The sequence below is a fragment of the Martes martes genome, assembly GCF_963455335.1.
Source record: "Martes martes genome assembly, chromosome: 13".
NCBI classification, from domain to species: domain Eukaryota; kingdom Metazoa; phylum Chordata; class Mammalia; order Carnivora; family Mustelidae; genus Martes; species Martes martes.
Genome location: NC_137901.1, coordinates 85,390,461 through 85,408,441, shown reverse-complemented (window position 1 = coordinate 85,408,441; position 17,981 = coordinate 85,390,461).

The window sequence follows — 17,981 nt, the reverse complement described above, 5'->3', positions numbered from 1 at the left end:
ATATTTCACGTGCTCAATAGCTACATGTGGCTTATACTGTTAGGGCCAATATAACATTAAAACCTGTTAAACCCCTAGGGCCTTACCTGGGCCTACTTAGCCATAGTGACTCCATGTTGCCTAGGTAGCCATTTTGTTGTTTAATAAATGCCTCAGCAGTTACTGATATCGGTTCTGGGTAACCGTTGCTAAAACACACACCTAAAATAAGGCCAGACAGGTAAAAGACCTCCAATCAGCCAAAGCCACGTACGTAGAGGTCTGCGGTTGTGCCCTATAAAAACTAGCCTGTAAGACCAAGGGGGGTCGCTCTCTTCGGAGGCGGCCCTGGCCAGTCAGTCTGACCTCTAATGCTTGGCATAGAATAAGGCTTTGCATAACTTTCACTTTGTCTCAGTCTCGTTCCTTTGATAACAGACCCAACAATACTATATTGGACAGTGAAGATACAGAATATGTACACCATTGTAGAAAGTTCTATTGAACAGCCCTGCTGACTAAATCTGTAGGGTCGAAGAAAAGGTGAGTACAGTAGCAGCTAAATGAGGAAGGTAAGGCCTGGCCCAGTCAGATGGCATCCATTTTCTGTGTGAAATAAGAAGCAGATGTGCCTGAGGAGAGAGAAAGACAGGCAGAGGGGTGGGAAGTTCGATGAGAGTGAAGAAGAATCAAAACAGTTGCTATGGTGAACAGGAGAAGAGCCAACAGGGAAAACAGGAATTCCAGTGTGGAATTGAGAATTAAAAATAATGAATTGGTTATTGCAACATCTAGGTGACTGACATAATAGGAGCCTGGGGCCTTCCCACCTACAGGACTCACCTCCCACCTCCACATCTGGGGACCCATCAGGTCTCCCCAGGTGGTTCAAATAGTTTTAGAATTTGTAATCATTGGCATCTACCATGTCTATTTTGGTCTTTTACATTTGTTCCTGAAACAGTGTGAGTGAAGCTACGTCTCTGCCTCTTCTTCCCCCTAAGTCACACTTTCCTGGGGCTCCTCTCTCTTGCCAGCCCTACAACACAGAGCAGAACACTTTTCTTTGCCTCCCAACTCAACCCAGGCACTGGGAATGACTGGCTCACTCAATTTATTCTGGGTAAATTTGCTCTATACTTCTCATGAATTCTGGATTTCTTTTAATCCCAGAATCTCCCCTTCCCTCCACTCCATCCAAGCCCAATACACACACCCTCCTTGGAACTTTAAAAATCTATTTCCTGAGCAGGACAGTTGGCCACTTCAGGTAATAACTGGGTCTTCAACCCTTAACACAGAGGGGATGGGTGGGGAAAACAGGATTACCTTCCAATGGCAGATGACAGAGAAGTGTCTGAGGATTGGAGAGGACAAAGGACCCACTGCTCTCTCTGTCAGTCTTAGCAGAACAAATATGAAAATAGAATAGAAGGAAATTTACATTGATCCAGGGCTGAGCTTTTGCTGGAAGTTGAGAATTACGTTATTAAAGGAGATTTTTTCTGAAGGTAACAGAATACCAGACTCAAACTGGCCTAAATATAAAAGAAATTATTTTCTCATATATAGGGAGGGGAAATTTTAGAAGGAGTTGACTTAGTGGCTTGAAAACATGACCAAGGATCCAAGTTCTTACTCTGTCTACACTGTCTTGTTGGTTCATCCTCAGAAAGAAAGATAATCAGTTCTTTTGTCTCTTTGATGGCAAAATCTTTCCCCAAGTCCCTTTCTCCTCACCTCACTCTATTCTCTAGAAGTGAGTCACACACCTGATCCTCCCCTGGAAAGAGAGCAGAAATGACCATGACCAACCAGCTTGGACCCATCATCTGGGTTGGAGTGGATGTTGGGCAGTCACCCATAATGTCTGCTACTCAAACACTTGCAAGAAAGAGGCTAAGATGAGGACCGGGGCGCTCCTGAGTGGCTCGGTTGGTTGAATGTCTGACTCTTGATTTCAGCTCAGGTCATGATCTCAGTATCATGGGACTGAGCCCTGCGTTGGGCTTTTTACTCGGTAGGGAGTCTGCTGGAGATTCTTTCTCTCCCTCTCCCTGTACTTCCCTACCCCACCCTACTTGCAAGTGCTCTTCTCTCTCTCGCTCTAAAATAAATAAATCTAAAAATAAAATGAAATGAGGACCGGGAAATTTCTGCTGGATAAGGAAGGAAGTGAAGGAAAGAGGGTCCTGAGAAGGATAAAGTAGAGGAGTCAAGAGATCCTGGAGTTCAAAGAACTGCTAAGCCTGAAATAACTCAGATCAGAGGATATAGCCGGTGGCCAGAGAAATGGAAGACTTCAGAGGAAGACTCGTTCCAGGAGAAACTGACGTCCAGGACATGGCCAGAGGATGTGGTGGCTAGAGTAGGGGGAAGGCAGAGTTCAGTGGAGTGAGGAGGGACAAGAGCCAAGGGGCCAGGAGGTTGACCAGGTCTTGGGTCATCTTACAAACATTAAAGTCCTCAGCATGGTGGGAGGAACTGGGGTGGGGAGGAAGGATGAGCTAGATACCAAAGTCATCTAAGAATAAGGATTGATTGATTGATTGATTAGTAGACATCAGCAATGAAAAGGCGTAGAAAGTGGTTCAGCCAGATGCCACGAGCCTCAGAGGTTACTCAAGACAGACGATCGCGGATCTGGAACTAGAGGTGGGGAGTATGGAGGATGCCAGGAGAGTGGGGAAAGGATTAACATCCTCTGGGGAGGGCTTCAAGGACTCTTAATGGGGAGCTGGGTTGCACTTGGGGCAGGAAGTAGAAGGCACTCTGTGTGCTGATGTCATGACATAAAAAGGAGAAGAGCATGCCCTCCACTCTTCTCTTTCCCCTTCTCACAGGCTGAAATGAAACCCGGAGGTGAGCCATCTTTGACACAGAGTATCAGAAATCATACTCCTCACCCACTATTCAATACAGAAGCAAGTCCAAAATAACTATTTCCAAGTGTCAGTTAATCCCCAGAGCTTATCAGTATCTGAGGATTTAGCAGACACTCCACGGTCCGCTCAAAATCTATTCTCTTTTTCTTTATTAACAGTGTTCCCAATTTTGTTCATGTTTCAGACCATCAGGAAAAATAACCCTATGCCCAACTCAGGGGTATCATGTTAATCCCATTCTACCTATAGGAGTGGGTACAAAAGCCCATTATGGCCCCTGAAACATGAGGTAAAGTGTTTTAGGGATCTTCTGAAGAAGGAGGTCATTCCTAAGAGACATGAGAAGAAACGGCCTTTCTAATGTGCCATGCTCAGGATGGCAGGGCAAAACAAGGGAAAGAACTTGGCTAGAGCCACTGGGTTAACTACTTCTGGAGCCACCCTACCTGGGGCTTCTTTTTTAAATACATGTTGTTTAAGTCATTTTAACTGGGCTTTCTTTAACTCATACCCAAAGCATTCCGATGTAAGAAACATTGCTGGGGAACCCTTGCGAAGTTCACTGGAAGGCTTGCAGACGACATCTCCAAAACCCCCCAACAGGCAGGGATACAACATATTGGTATCACAGGGAACAGCATCCCTTAAGTCCAGAGACAAGCAAGGACCTAAATGCCAAGAGGCAGACATGCCTGGGTGCTGGCAGGTGTCTTAGGTCCATCACGCTGGCAGACCACCTCCTCTGTCATCTTTTCCTTGGTGTCCTTGCCCTGGCAGCTCATGGTAATGGGTCATGGAATATGCTGTTGGATGTGGCTCAGGTACCTGCTACCTTGTATGCCCGAAGCCTCTCTTTCCTTCCCTTTCCTCATTCCCTGTGACAGTTCCGCCAGCTTCTCTTTAATCCAACCAGCACAAGAGATGCTCTCACTCAAATGATGGATGGGTTGACTATCTCTAACTTTCCAAAACCCAAAAACTTTTTTCAAGATTATGGTAAAATAAATACAGCATATTTTTTTTTTTACCATTTTAGCCATTTTTAAGTGTACAGTTCAGTGGCATTAAGTACGTTCCCATATGTGTGCATCACTACCCTTTCATCACCTCTAACTGAAACTTGTCATCATTAAACACTGACCCCACATTCTCTCCTCCCAGCCCCTGGAAACCACTTTCTGTCTCCATGAACTGGACTACTCTAGGTCCCTATCTGATTGGGAGTCATACAATATTTGTCCTTTTGTATCTGGCTTATTTCACTCGGCACGATGTCTTTCAGGTTCATCCATATTGTAACATGTGTCAGGATTTCTTTCCTTTTTAAGGCTGAATAATGTTCTTATTTTGTGGATAGAACACATTGTGTTTATCCATTTGTTCATGATGGACACTTAGGTTGTTTTCACCTTTTTGGCTTTTGTGAATAATGCAGGTACAAACATAGTTGCACAAATTTCTGTTCATGTCCCTGTTCTCAGTTCTTTGGGGGAATATAGCCAGAAGTGAAATTGGTGGGTCATATTCTAATTCTGTGTACTGCTTTGAGGAACGAAGTTTATTTATTTGCTTACTTACTTATTAAAAAAATTTTTTTTTAACCTACCAAGATATCCATGTGATTGACAGCTTCTCCTTTTTAACTCAAAAGCTGAATACAGGGGCACCTGGCTGGCTCAGTTGGTGGAGCTTGAACTCTTGATCTCTGGGTTGCAAATTTGAGCCCCACATTGCTTGTAGAGATTACTAAAAAAATAAAATGTTTTTAAAAAAGGTGACTATATCATTCATGGAAGGGGAAATGCCTTCTTTGTATTAGTGAGTCGCCATCTCTGTCATTAAAGCAGAGGTTAAAAACCATTTGTTTAACGGCAGCAAGGCATTCAGATCCAGAGAATAGAAGAGGAAAGGAGAGTAAAGTTGTGCTGAGAAGGTGGAAATTTAGGACATGAAACAAAAAGCAGGAGCAGAGAGATGGAGGGAAGGCAAAGAGGAGGTGAGGGCCCGCCTGTGGCATGAAGACCCACCAGCGCCACGGGTCCCTAGAGTGATCCAGAATAGAGAATTTCTCCTTGGTTCTGGACTCCCAAGAGGCCTGACCCAATTATAATTTCTCTTCTTGGGTTTTTTTTTTTTCTTTCGTGAAATCCTGTCTTTCATACTTTTGTCTGAACATGTGCGTAGTAAGCCTTTGTGTGAATAGAAGGCAAAACCTCTGTCTGTCTCTGTAGTCACACCACTTCTGACACCAAACGTGTGGGCTTTCCACACTAAACAGTTCTCCAACTATGTCTGGACACCCAGCTGGGTGTCCTACAATTCAATTCTGACACTAACTACCTGGAGTTAGTGTAGAACCCACAAGTGAGGGGCTCAGTCCCTTAAGGCTGCCCCACTTCAGATGGCAGTCACAAGCGATGGGTCCCCAGACGACTAACTTGGCTACAAATTGGGGGTTCCTACAACCTCTTCTTTAGGTTTGGTAATTTGCTAGAGTGGCTCATAGAACTCAGGAGAACGTGTTTGTTAGTTTATCATAAAGGATATAATAAAGGATAGAGATGAACACCCAGATGAAGATGTACATCTGGCTGGAAGGGTTCTGAGTATAGGAGCTTCTGTAAGTTGGAGTGCTCCACTGTTTCAGCATGTGGCGGTGTTCACCAACTTGAAGTTCTCCAAACGCCATAGTTCAGGGATTTTTATGGAGGCTTCATTAGATAGGCATGATCAATTATTAACCTAATCTCTATCTCCTCCTCTCCCCAGAGGATGGGGGCGGGGGTGAAAGTTTTAAGCTCCTAGTCATGGCTTGGTCTTTCTGGTAACCCTCCCCCATCCTGAAGCTCCCAGGAGCCTATCAAGAGTCCCCTCAGTAGGACAAAAGACCCTTTTTTTAACCCAACGAAATTTCAAGGAATTTAGGAGGTCTGTGTCAGGAATCAGGGTCAAAGACCAAATATTAAAACAAAAGATGCTCTTAGCACCCTTCTCAGGAAATTACAAGGGTTTTAGGAGCCCCCTGTCAGGAACCAGGAATAGAGACCAAATATATATTACTTATTATGCCGCAGTGACATAGTGTGACTGAGTATTTATTCCTCTTTATTCCTTACACTCTAACTTAACTAAAACACAGCCTCGTTCTCTTGGCCCTGTCAAACTGACAGTACCTCATGTCAAAGATGTTGACTTGCTTTGACCCCTTGTGTTGAGCCAGTTATGTGGCACTCATCAGGGTAGTCTCAATCCAGCTCAAGAGCGTCAAGTTACATGAAGTCAATGGAATGGAGAAGACCTGGGGTCAGGTCACTAGACTGAGCCCAGAAGCATGAAGATGGCGACATGAGACAGGCCGGGTACAGCGAACAGAAAATGAGGGCTAGAGCCTAGGGGCAGGCCAGAGGCTGAGCTCAGATTCTCTGGAGACTCTAGAAGGAGGGGGTGGGGAGAGCACCCTAGTTCTGCTCCCCTGCGAGAAAAGGGAAGGCATGGTGGTGGAGTCCATAATTTGAGGATCTCCGTACTGTTCCCTGCCCATTCCATTGCTTCTATCAAAGTTCTCACTGTCCATTTTATCCGGTCAAACCTATTTCCCTTGGTTCTCACTATTGCTTTTTTTTTTTTCCATACCCACCCCCATTTCCCTTATGCCTGGAACAGTCTCCCGCTTAGCATCTGCCTGCCTGGTGCCTTGCCTTCCCTTTACAACACCACCTGCCACTTATTTTCTCTGATTAAGTGGAAGTTGAATAATCATACTTCTATCTTCAAAGTACATCACTTGAATCCCAGATGTCCTTCGGGTTGCCATACATGAAGGTCTCGGACTGACTGATTTTCTTTAAGGGAGTTAATTCAGATTATTCATTAATAGCACCGTGTCTGGTACATAGTAGTGTTCAGTAAATTGCGGCTATTAAGCAATAATATATTATTGGGACATCTGGGCAGCTCAGTGGGTTAAGCATGTGATTCTGGATTTTGGCTCAGTTCATGATCTCACGGTCATAGGACTGAGCCCTGCATCAGGCTCTGTGCTCAGTGTAGAGTCTGCTTGGGGTTCTCTCTCTCCCTCCCCCTCTGCCCTGACCCCCACTTGTGTGCATGTGTGCTCTCTCTCCCTCTAAAATAAAGAAATAAATAAATAAAATTTGTAAAAAATGACATTATTCATAAGAGTAACAATACTAAGAAGAGGATGGAGGCTCTGAGAAGACAAAGGCAATTGGCTAGTGGTCTGGCTCACCTGGGCAGACGCCCATCCTCATCCGATCAGCCTTGGTTAGGCCTATGAAGGTCTGCTGATTTCAGGTTGAGTTAGAAGGAGGAGTTAGGCATGGCAGAAAAATCTGTTGAACTCTGCTATAATTAAATATTTAAATGTTGGGTTATTAAACCTGGGCATAGAGTACCCATTGTCCTTGTCTTGACCAGTATGCCATCTATGTGTGCCCTCATACCATGGCGTGTCACTCTGTATCCAGTGTTGAAGTTATTTCTGAGTATATCTAATGTCTCCTGGTCAGCCGTGAGTTCTTAAAACTAGAGTCTCCTAGGTTCCAGGTATAGCCCAGATGTCTGGGGAATGCCTGGTGAGTGAGTGGATGGATTGCTGGATGGATGGATAATGAAAGAAGGAAGATAATACACATCCCTCCTGAACATCAAGCCCTAAAGTAGCAATTTATGCTTCTCCAGGCCTTTCTCACAATCCTGTCCCCATTCTTTTGTTCAACAAGTGTTTACTGAGCACCTACTATGTGTGAGGGTCTGGGAATCCAGCTAAACGTCCCACAATACCTAGATCAACCTCCCATGACAAAGAGTTGTCTAGTCCAAAATGTCCAAAGTGCTGTGCTGAGAAACCCTGGTCTATACAGTGTTGGCTTCTAATTCAACTGAAACTGTGAAATCAAGGACCAGAGGATAAGGCGCATAGCAGGTGCTCAGCGAATGTTTGTTCATATTCACATGAGTGAATGAATGATAACTTTCAGTTGTAATTTGGCTGAGTGCCTGGTACAGGGCTGTGTCCGAGTAGCTCTTCCATAAATGGTTATTGACTTTTTTCTGTAAATGTCCCCCACCCCTCACCCCGAAGAGCCACTTGTGCACAGCTAAGAATGCTGTCCTCCTGGCTGGGGAACAGGAAGGCCTCATAGCTGCGGTCTGGGGTTCCCATAAACTGCTGCGGGAAGCCACAGAGCAGAGGAGCAGATAGGGTTTCTCTACATTGTGGTGGATTCATTGTCTCCTCTCCTGTCCCTCTTCTTTCAAACTCTCAGCAGAGAAGGTTTAAAGGGTTTCTGCTGAGTGAGAGCCTGTGAGTTCAGCTCTTCAGGAAAGGGAGGGGAAAAATGAGCCCAGACTGAGGGTTTTTGTTAACCTATTTGAGGATCAAGAGCCCATTAGAATTGGAGATGGGGTGGAGCTCGAGGGGCAGGACTCTTCAACATGTCCGTCCTTCCTTCCATTCAGATTTATTTATCTATTTGAGAGAGAGAAAGAGCAAGCAGGGTGAGGGGCAGAGGAGTGAGAGAGTCTCAAGCAGACTCTGCACTGAGTGTAGAGCCCGACATGGGGCTTCATCTTATGACTCTGAGATCATGAGCTGAACTGAAACCAAGAGTCTGATGCTTAACTGACCATGCCACGTCCTTCCTAATTCATTTATATAACAAATATTTACTGAGTGCCAGTGACTCTTTAAGGATATGTGAGTTAATAAAAGAGACCCAAATAGCCATCCTCTTGGAATTTATATTCTAAAGAAACAGGATGGACAGTTGATCAGTAAGTCAGATATATAGTGTGTGGGAGGGCCATGTGCCCGACAGAGAAAAAGGAAGCAGGGAAGGAAAATAAGGTTGTTGGGGGCTGAATTTGTTGGTTACATTGAGGTGAAACTTATATAACATAAAACTAACCATTTCAAAGTGAACAATTCAGTGGCATTTAGTACATTCATGATGCTATGCAAACACCACCTCTATCTAGTTCCTAAACATTTTCATCACCAGAAAGAAGACCCCACACCCATTAAGTGTCACTCCCCCATTCCCTTCTCTTATCCCTGCAGCCCCCAGCAGCCACAAGTCTGCTTTCTATCTCTAGGGATTTACCAGCCCCTGGAAACCTCTAATTTTCTTTCTGTCTCTGTGGATTTACCTATTCTGGGCCTTCCACATAAATGGAATCATATACTGGGTGTTCTGTTGTGATTGGCTCCTTTCACTTAGTGTCATATTTTCAAGGGTTGCTCACATCTTAGCATGTATCAGTTCATTCCTTCTTATGGCTGAGTAATATTCTGTTTTATGCATAGATCACCTCTGATACACCCATTTCATCAGCCGATGGACATGTGGGCCATTTCCACCTTTGGCGATGGTGAGTAGTGTCACCATGAACTCTCTGGCACAAATATTTGCATTCCTGTTTTCAATTCTTTTGGGTAAAAACCTAAGAGTAGAATCACCAAACTGTTCCCCACAGGGGATGGGCCAATTTCTGTTCCTGCCTGCAGTGTATGGGGGCTCCAATTCCTCCACATCCTCACCAACCCTTGTTATTTTCCATTTAGTAAATAACAGCCATCTGAGTGGTAAGTACTGGTATCCAGTGAGGTTCAGATTTGCATTTCCCTAATGCAAGTCATCGGGCGTTGAGCATTTCTTCATGTGTTCATTGGCCGTTTGTGTATCTCCTTAGAGAGATATCTGTGTAAGTCCTTTGCCCACATTTGCATTGGGTTGTCTTCTTGTCATGGAGATGGAAGAGTACGGGTTGAAGTTTTCAATAAGGTGGTCAGAAAAGGCCTCCCTGAGAAGATGACTTTTAAATGAAGACCTAAAGAGGCTGAGAGAGCAAACCTCCAGAATGTCTGAGAAAAGCACTGCAGGCAGAGGGAATGGCAAGTGCAAAGGCCCTGAGGCAGATCATTTTCACTTGTCTTTATCTGTTTTCCAGTCTGCAGAGGAGCAAGAATAAGACTGTGAAGACAGTATCACATAGAATATTAACAAATTATCAACACCCGGACTCACCCGCACACTTGAGCAAGATACATAACTTCTTACAGCTTCAGTGTGATAATCTGTAAAGTAGGCATAATAATCATTATCAACCTCACTGTGTTCTCACAAAGAATTGAAAGAAATAATATACCCAGCCCGGGCCTGGCACATAGTGGTGCTCAGAAATGTGGGGTTTGAACCCAGATCAGGAGGACTTCAGATCCTGAGGCTGCCAGGAAGGAAATGTTTATAGGAGAGTCTGAGGGGTTTCGTGGCTGGGAGGCCTGCCAAGCAGCCTGACCCAGGCTACTGGGCTCTTTCCTCTGTTCGTGTTTGTCAGTTTAAAGATGTTATTTATTTGAGAGAAAGAGAACACAAGTGGGGAAAGGGACAGAAGGAGAAGGAGAGAGAGAATCTCAAGCAGAGTCCACGCTGAGCCTGACATGGGGCTCGATCTCACAACCTGAGCTGAAATCAAGATTCAGACACTTAACCAACTGCACCACCCAGGCACCCCCTCTGTTGTGTTTCTAACAGCATAATTTATTTATTTACTCACATTAAGCACAGGGATTAGAGTCTGAATGTCAGCTTTTACCAAGTGACATTAGGTAAATTTCTAGTATTTTTTTTTAAAGATTTCATCTATTTATTTGACAGACAGAGATCACAAGTAGGCAGAGAGGCAAGCAGAGAGAGAGAGAGAGAGAGAGGAGGAAGCAGGCTCCCCACCGAGCAGAGAACCTGATGCGGGGCTTGATCCCAGAATCCTGGGATCATGACCTGAGCCGAAGGCAAAGGCTTTAACCCACTGAGCCACCCAGGCGCCCCAACATTAGGTAAATGTCTTAATTGCTTTGAACATAGTTTCTTCTTTTGTGCCTCAAAATGATGGACAGGATCCAAGATCATATATGTGTCAATAGGATATTTAACAGATGTTGTATGTGAATGTCACCAGCTTATGGTAGATAAGTAGACACTTGAAAAATTTCCCTCTCTTATTGGTTCACTACGTGTCTTCCCAGCAAATACATTTCGGGCATTCAAAAAACACAAAATTACCTTTAATCACGTCTTCACAAGTTACCATGTTGTTTTGACTTGTTTTATTCGCAGGTAGAATGTGGGCTTTCGGGTTTCAGGTGAGAGTTCAGATCTCAGCTCCTGTGCTTCCTGGCTGTTGGACTGTGGGCCTGTGTCTTAACCTCTCTGAACTTTAGTTTCCTGGCCCATATTCCAAAAAGCAGTTGTCAGGATCCAGATCATTTCTGTAAAGTTCCCAGCTCCCAATAGGACTCTTAGCCTCAGGGCCAGTGGTGGCTACCTTGAAAAGGTAAAGGAAGTCCATGCAGTTTGGGTGGCAAAGAACAAGAGAGAAAAATCCATCAGATTATCTAGAAAAGCTTAGAATGTAGCAAGAGTGAAACCATAAAGGGTGAATTTCCAGTCATTTTTCTCCCTCTACAAGGAGCTAAGCGTCAGGAGTCCCAAATACTCTATCTAAAGCTAGTTCCGTGCCCTCCAGCAAGTCCCTTCACCTCTGTGTGCCTCAATTTCCCGGGGGTCCTTCTACAAGGACCCTCTTCTCTCTGTAACCACTGTGGCACCGCTGCTGACCAGCAGAGGGCAGCGATGCCCCAACATTCACTACAGAGTATGTGCCTCCAAGTCTAGTTCTGTTTGCTCTGTTGCTATTGTCTGACCTGGGCAAGAAAACTGTGGTGGAAAATTAATAGTGATATGTTTCCTTTTTTTCAAACAGCCTTATTTTTCCTCCAATGACAGTCAGAATGAGGTCTTGCCACAGCATACAGATGAGGAAACAGAGCTCAGAAGCACAAGAAATTTAACAAGGCTACATAGAAACAATTGACTGATGATTTTGGTCCCACCACATCCTAAATTTAGACCGTTCCAACCCTGGGAAGGTGTTGCAGTATATCTGGTCTGCTTAGTATAGATAATCCATTATCTGTTTTATGGGTTATGAAGTATTTTCTGATCTCTAATATCAGAGGATTCTCATTTTGTTCTCCCCAGCTTACAGATGAGCAAACAGAGGCTTCTAGAACTTAAGCCATTTGGCTTAGCATTTCCTTAATCAGCTCCATTTTAGAGGTTGTTGGGTAGACTCCCAGAAATATTAGCTTAAAAAGTACAGAACTTGATGTTTTGCAGCAATTTTTATGTGATGGGCCGCAGTGGGTTCTAGTCCAAATGTTTTTTGTTTTGCAAGAGGAAGTCAGCCCTTCTCTCTGTCTCAGCACTGGTGATTAACAGTCCCGTGTGGAACTGGAATAGCTATAGATCACTAGTTTTACTCAAAAGGGACTATCAAATGATACGTCTGTCCCCACCTCCAGGTTCTGATATCCACCCCCAAGCACTGAGAATCCCTATTTTTGATGGCGGTTTTATTTGTATGCTTTGCGATGTCTTTAACGGACCCTTGGGTTGGTTAAGATGCTGTCACCGAAAGGCACAACTCAAATTAGCTTAAACACTTAAAACATTAAGGACAATTTTTATTTCATATAACAGTCTCCAAGGTGGCTCATGAAGCAACTCAACAAATCAGTAGAATTATCCTGTCCCGAAACGTCAATAGGGCTGAGGTTAAGAAACCCTGAATTAGGGACACTTGGATGGCTCAGTGGGTTGGCTCAGGTCATGATCTCAGGGTCCTGGAATAGAGCCCCGAATAGGGCTCTCTGCTCAGCTGGGGAGCCTTCTTCCCCCTCCACCTCTGCCTGCCTCTCTGCCTACTTGTGATCTCTCTCTCTGTGTCAAATAAATAAATAAAATCTTTTTTAAAAAATCTGTTATTAGAAAAGAAAGAAACCCTGAATTCAAGCAGGCAGGAGTCAGCCTCTAGAGCAGGGGTTGGGGCTGGGGTCTGCCTCCATGAAGCACATGGCAGTGAGGAGGTGGGAGGACCCCACACACAACTGGGGTCGGGGAGTCTGCAAGAGGAAAGGAGGATTGGCGTTTGGAAAGGCAATCAACAGTCTGTTATAAATCCTGATGCTGTTAATTTAGCTCTTAAGGAGCTCAAACTGACTCTTACACTGAGTCCATCCCACAGCTGGGAGCTAGGGAAGACGTAAGAGAATCAATACTTGGCCCTCGCCTTTATCTCACTTATAGTCCAGCTGTTGAAACCAGACTTGTATTACTTCCTTTTTACTATTACCATTTGTTGGCTTTTTAAATTGTAGAAAATACTGAAAGGAATCAAGAAAAGCCAGAATCGCCCATAACTCATCAAGATAGTTACTGCTAACATTTGTTTATTTTCTTCTAATCTAGGCCCTCTTCTCTCATTGTTGCATTTCATGCAAATTATCTCCTCATTCATACATTCAATAGCTATGGAGCTGAGCGCTAGTACGCGCGGGTCAGATTCTCACTGTATAGAAGAACACTTTCATTGTAGCTCACAACGGTTGAATAGGGGAGGCTTCACCTGGGTCTTGAAGTCCATTTGAATGAGGGAAGAATGTGTAAGGATGGCCTTCCAGTGAGAGGAGGGGAATGTCCCACGAACAAAGGCAGGGAAGGTAGGGGTAGGGGAGAAGACTGGTGTATATTGAGACGCCAGAAGGAAGATTCTAGGTGTAGTGGATATGCTGGTCCCGCATTCATCCCCATTTCTGATGATAACACTCAGTTTTCCTTTTTGGGTATCACTCCTCCACTGTCAACCCTCAGCTCCTCTTTGGGTGTAGCTATTCTCATCCCCTCTGTTTGGGGGCATCACATGACCGAGTCTGGCCAATCAGAACACCATATTCCTCTGGCAGGTGATTGGCTCAGGGGCGGGCACTTAATTAGATCACGCCAGTCAGGACCAAGGAGACTCAATTCCATTTGTTGGGACCATTTGGATTTGAAGCTAATAGGATAAGGCTTAGTGCTTCTGGTCTTGCCATCATGAGTGGAAAGGCTACGTGAAAATAAAGCCAACAGAATAAGGAGTAGAACCAAGAGAGAAGGATTAGTGGAGTCCCGAGGATAGTATCTGAGCTCCTAGATCCAGTTGTACTTGACGCCTCTGGTTCCTTTGGATTGTCCAGTCATATGAGCTAATAAATTGCCTCTTTTGCTTAAGCCAGTTTCAGTTAACTTTTTGTCTTTTGCAACTGAAAGTCCTAATACACTTTGTAGCCTAGAGTAGTGGAAAAAAGTATCAGACTTGGGGTCAGTAGGACTCTGCTCTGCCACTAAACAGCTCTGTCCTTGGCTAAACCATGTCATCTCTCCAGGACTCAACTGCTCTTTAAAATGAAGGAAGTAGAGGTGCCTACTGTAGTTTGGTTGGTCAAGCATCTGCCTTTGGCTCAGGTCATGATCCTGGAGTCCCCAGATCAAGCCCCACATTGGGCTCCCTGCTCAGCAGGGAGTCTATTTCTCTCTCTCCCTCTGCCCCTCACCCTGCTCTTGCTCTCGCACTCTCTATCTGTCTCAAAAATAAATAAACAAAATCTTTAAAAATAAATAAATTAAATAAATGAAATGAAGGAAATATTGTGTGCCTCTTGGGTGAATGACAGTGCATGTGAATTAAAGGGAAATAAAAATGTAGAGGATTCTTATGAAATTGCAGGGATCGTTTTAGGAAGGAAATTCCAGAAGGGTTTAACAGGCCACAAGTCTAAATGTAAACTTGGATGTGCCAAGTAAGTGTCAGGTGGTGATCTAAGTGAAGTGAAATGGGACCAGGTACAAGAAAGAACGTAGATCTCCTGGTCTACCTTTCCCCTTTGATAAATACATGAGACAAAGGAGTAGTATTCTAAGAAAAATGGCAGCACAGACACGATGCTAATCGGCACCTGACACTAGCTTCAGGATCACAGCTGGTAGGAGTGTGGGGACTGGAAACCTGGTCAGTTCAAGTCTCATCTGAAGCAGACGGCCTCTTCTCGACTTTAGCCAATCTGCCGCACAGTGTTTCTAGCTTTCCCACATTTTCAAGGGAACCCAGAAATCCGCACAGCTCGAACAAATGGAATTAAGATGCATTGGTTTTGATTGGCTGCCTCATCTTGAAATATCTCAATTTTCAAACAGTTCATTCTATTGGTTTGTTTGTTTAGCACTCTGTGAGCCAAACACAGCTTGTCTATCTGTGAAACTGAGCCCTGGGAATGCTAGTTTGTTATTCCTTGTGGAGGTGCCAAGATGAATCTCAGTTGGAAGGATGAGAGAGGGTGGTTAGCAGGGAGATATCCGTACAAAACCAAGGGATCAGCAGAAAGTTCATGCAGGAAGACCTCCACCTTCTCCTGAAAAGCAACTCCATAAATATTCATTCAATCCTCACATCAACCCTACAGGATAAGGCAGGGTGATTCCATTATGCAGATGGGGAAATTGAGTCTCAGGGAGTGCCCACATCCACAAGCTGCAAAGCAGCTCCTCAAGGCAGCACTCCTTACCTCCTTCCTGGAGGTACCCAAGTCGGAGCTGACTTTGAAGTTCACTAAAAAGCTCAAGGCATTCGAAGGAAAATGGACCCTTTTGCTTAAACGACGCCAGCCTGGCTTTGTAACCCACAAAACCACGCCAACCTGGCTTTGTATCTCCAGTGCCTTTTAGATCTCTCTGCCTTAACGTGAAAGTAAGCACAGGGCAGCACTTTTCTGATGAGGTGATAGCCACAGACGTGCACCGTTCAGAACTCACTCCTTCAGGAGAGTCCGCTTCGAAGAACATGTTGGACTGACAGTCCTGGGTCCTGCCCCTCTGGCTCCACCAGTTTCCCCCAGCAGCGACGGAGCACTGTGGGAGTGCTAGTGCAGCCCTGCTGCTGGCCGGCCAGCCTGGGACTCCTCTTACAGCCTCCTTTGGCTTGGGAAATCCCCATCAGCATGGCCAGAACTTTCTTCAAGCTATGCTGCTGTCTGAGGCTCTTCCTACCCAGTCCTCCTTCCCCCTCACCTTTCACAGGGGTCAGCCTGGTCCCGCAAGCTGAGGATTCTCCCGCCTCCTCTAGCTCCTTTCCCTTGTATGTTTTGCAGCCGTGCATAAGGAAATCCTCAGTCAATCCTGTGCAGGTTCGGACCCGTCCTGGCATATGCTTCTCAGAGGATCTGAACTAACACGGATGACTTCCATTTTGTGGAAGGAGCTAAAGAAGTCTATGACTATCCAGACTTACAGATTATCTGCTATCAAGGAAATAGGGGGTTTCACACTGTAACGGTGATGCCCAGGGGCGTTGGAGTCAGAATGATCAGGGTGCAAGCCCTGCTGGCCAGTGGTCTGACCGTTAGGAAGTTTCTTAACCCACCCTGAGTCTCTACTTCCTCATCTGTTCAATCAGTGATTCTCAACCAGGAGCGATTTTGTACCCCCTGCCCCGGAGATGTTTGGCAGTGTCTGGAAACATGTTTTGGTTGTCACAACTGGAGGAACTAGGGGAGAGGGGGTTACTGCTACTGACACCATGTGGCTAGAGGCCAGGGACATTGCTGAATATCCTGTAACGCACAGAGCGGCTCCCCCACAACCCCACGCACATGTGCACACCACCCCCCCGCCCAAAGAATGATCCTGCCCCAAATGTCCATAGTGCTGGGGTTGAAAAACCCTGGGGTAAATGGAAAGGGTAATGGTAGCTAATTCAAAATGCCGACAGGAGGCGCCTCTGAAATCGTGTGCTCAGTATCTGCCATTTCTACTTTCCCCCCCACTGCAAGCGCCGAGGGCAGGGACCGGATGATTCTAGAGCAGTGTTCTGTATCACCAATAACTCTACCATGGAAGTGCTGAGTAAATTATTATGAATTGAAATGTTTATAAGATGAGTGCAAATCAACAGATGGTTGCTATTGTTGTCGTCATCATCATCATCATCATCATCTTCATCAACGCTGTCTTCCCAGCACCTGGCTCAGTGCCTGGGGTATAATTGGTCCTTGATATTTGTTGAATGAATGAATGAATAAATGAGAAATGAAAGCATATTTACTCATTAACTACTAATTTATGTACTTTGGAGAGAGATTGGAAAGTCTTGGGAAAGAGGCCTAGCCCTTCCCTTGTTATTTCCAAAGAAGCGTTTTGTTCGTGAAAGAAATGACTTTAAAGGATGAGACCTCTGCCAAGCCAGAGTCAGGGGGCCCGAGTCAAAGTCAAGTAGAGTTTAGGACACACATCTTGCTCAGCTTAAGCAAAAAAGGAAAACGGGCCAGGCTTTGTGCGAACTCGCTGTGAAACAAGAGCTGTTTTCAGGGCCCAGGAACACGCTCTGTCCCATGTTTAATTTCTTCCATCTGTCTGGTATCTGACCTCTGCTGCACTCGAAGGCATTGCCACACATTGTCTGCGCACGTTCCCATATAAGGTGATCTCTCTCTCTCTTTCTCTTCCTCTCTTCCCCTCTCCCTCTCTTTCCAGGGGTTGGCCGGCAGCAGCACTGGCTTCCTCCACCCTGCTCTCCCTCTCTTGGCCTTCCCTGGCAGGCTCTGCTGTGAGGATGGATGGCTGGAGAGCGGGAAGGGGCAGGGGGCTGCCAAGGAATGTGGCAGGTTTATTTTTGTTCCGGCTGCATTCTTTGCCAGGCCTGCAGGCCCCAGGCACTTGGGAATGTCACATGCTGATAAGACAGTGGGGGTGACTGAGAGCTGTGGCTCAAATCTGCAACACCCCAGGTGTGAGCCATCGTCATGAAGGGGGGGGGGGGCCAGGGACTTTGAGGTCATGGAACTCACCTTTTCCCACTGCCTGTGCCTGATTCCCAGAAAGACAAGTTTGATCCTTCAGAGAAGCAATTGAAGGAATTGAGATTTGTAATCACTTAGACCCTGCTCTGGGCGAAACCCAACATTTGCAGTAGAGTGGAGTCGAGCCAGGTCAGGCTGAAATTATTAGCTGTGTGACCTTGGGCAGGTTGCCTGACCTCTCTGACTCTCAGTTTCCTTATCTGTCAAAATAGTATCAACAAATCTACTTGATACTACTCTAGTATCATAATGAAATGTAAACTCGGTAAGGGCAGGGATTATTGTCAATTATATTCACTGTTGTTTCACCAGCACCTAGAATAGTGCCTGGCACAAAGTTGCTGCTCAGATATGCATTGAATGAA